We start from the raw sequence: 2,640 nt of genomic DNA, 5'->3' as shown, positions 1-2,640 counted from the left end.
CACAAACTCAAGATTGTTGGTATTTATTACCTGAACGGCTCGAATCTGTAGTTAAGTTGGACAAGACCTGTGAATAATTGCTTTTAAGTTGTTTGTCCTACAGTACTAGTGCAAATCGATTTACAGCATCCCATCATATAATATACACTCCTGTCTATATTGTCTGAATACAGACATAAAATAGCCACAAATTTTGATATTCATTCAGGGGCAGACGGTTGAAGTGTCTATTTTGTCTGTGATTTAACTCGACAACGAATGATGACCAACATGGTGGGAGAGAGTGATAGACAGAGAGAGATGGACAGAAGTAGAGTAACAGAGAGATATAAACGGAGAGAAAACAGAGAGATAGTGAGGGATAGACACAGAAGCAGAGAGATAGAAAGTGCCAGGAGAACCTGAGACGCATTAGAAGCAGGGGGACGGGGAGACAGGCGGTGTGGAGACCCTGGGGTAACATTCCACAAAGACAGGGTAGATGCAGGTAAGATGTTTCTCCTGGTTTAGTAGTCTAGAACCAGGGGGCACAATTTCAAAATATGGGGGAAGTCACTTGGGGCAGAGATGAGGAGAAATGTCGTTACACAGGAGGGTTGGGAATCTTAGGAATTCTCTACCCAGGAGGGCTGTGGAACCTCAGTCATTGAGTATGTTTAAAGCAGAGATTGACAGATTTCTAAATACCAATGACACAAAGGGATATGAGGATAGTGTTGCAAAAAGGCATTGAAGTGGATGATCAGCCATGATCGTATTGAATGGCGGAGCAGGCTTGATGGGCTGAATGGCCTACTCCTGTTCCGATCTTCCCAAGCTGCTGAAATAGTTTCTCCCAAACTACTCCATCAGTTCCCCTTAAGATCTCAACAACTTAGATCAAATCACCTTGATCCTCCTAAATTCCAGGGAATAAAACCCTAGTTTGTGTAATATCACCTCGTAATTCAACCCTTGGAGTCCAGTTATCATTCTGGTAAATCTACGCTGCACTCAAATGGACACAGACCTCCCAAGTCTCTTTGGAACTCCAATGTTTCTAGTTTTTCACCATTTATAATGTACTCCGTTCTAGTCCTTTTTATTGACATTGAACTCTCTCGACCACAGTTTTATCCATTCACTTCAGATATTAATAACTTTTTGTAATGTTATGCTTCCAGCTACACTGCTTACAATGATTCCTATTTTTGCGTCATTGGCAAACTGTTGCATTCTCCCACATCATCTTAAATCGTTAATAAATAGAGCAAAACTGAGACACACATGGGCTTTGCATTGGTAGACAGGAGCAAATCATTCCATCCTGGAGGTTTTTTAATTCCAGATTAATGTTTTTTTTTAGAAAAAACAGAATTCAAATGCACAACAGCCCAGTGTGGGTTTTGAACTCCTGCTTTTTAATCATCAGCTCAGGCTTTCAAATTAAAACCCATAAAAAGGAGATTCATTTTCCGACTGCTCTTATCTGACTGAACAAAGAACTATACAGCACAGGATCAGGCTATTCGACCCTCCAAGCCTGCGCTGATCTTGATACCTGCCTAAACTAACAGCTTCTGCACTTCCGGGGTCCATATCACTCTATTTCCTTCCTATTCATATATTTGTCAAGATGTCTCTTAAACGTCGCTATCGTATCTGCTTCCACCACCTCCACCGGCAGCAAGTTCCAGGCACTCACCACCCTCTGTGTAAAAAACTTGCCCCGTACATCCCCTCTAAACTTTGCCCCTCGCTCCTTAAACCTATGTCCCCAAGTAACTGACTCTTCCACCCGGGGAAAAAGCTTCTGACTATCCAATCTGTCCATGCCGCTCATACCTTTGTAAATCTCGATCATGTCGCCCCTCCACCTCCGTCGTTCCAGTGAAAACAATCCGAGCTTTTCCAACCTCTCCTCATAGCTAACGCCCTCCAGACCAGGCAACATCCTGGTAAACCTCCTCTGTACCCTCTCCAAAGCCTCCACGTCCTTCTGGTAGTGTGGTGACCTGAATTGCACGCAATATTCTAAGTGTGGCCTAACTAAGGTTCTGTACAGCTGCAACACGACTTGCCAATTTTTATACTCTATGCCCCGACCAATGAAGGCAAGCATGCCGTATGCCTTTTTGATTACCTTATGCACCTGCGTTGCCACTTTCAGTGACCTGTGGACCTGTACGCCCAGATCTCTCTGCCTGTCAATACTCCTAAGGGTTCTGCCATTTACTGTATACCTCCCACCTGCATTAGTCCTTCCAAAATGCATTATCTCACATTTGTCCGGATTAAACTCCATCAACCATTTCTCGGCCCAAATCTCCAACCGATCTATATCCTGCTGTATCCTTTGACAATCCTCATTATCATCCGCAACTCCACCAACCTTTGTGTCGTCCGCAAACTTACTAATCAGACCAGCTACATTTTCCTCCAAATCATGTATATATACTACACGCAGCAAAGGTCCCAGCACTGATCCCTGCGGAACACCACTAGTCACATCCCTCCATTCAGGAAAATACCCATCCACTGTTACCCTCTGTCTTCTGTGACTGAGCCAGTTCTGTATCCATCTTGCCAGCTCACCATTGATCCCGTGTGACTTCACCTTTTGCACCAGTCTGCCATGCGGGACCTTGTCAAAGACTTTAC

This window comes from Heterodontus francisci, unplaced genomic scaffold (assembly GCF_036365525.1).
Source record: "Heterodontus francisci isolate sHetFra1 unplaced genomic scaffold, sHetFra1.hap1 HAP1_SCAFFOLD_519, whole genome shotgun sequence".
NCBI lineage: Eukaryota > Metazoa > Chordata > Chondrichthyes > Heterodontiformes > Heterodontidae > Heterodontus > Heterodontus francisci.
The sequence above is the reverse complement of the archived record's forward strand: the minus strand, read 5'-3'. Positions refer to the sequence as shown.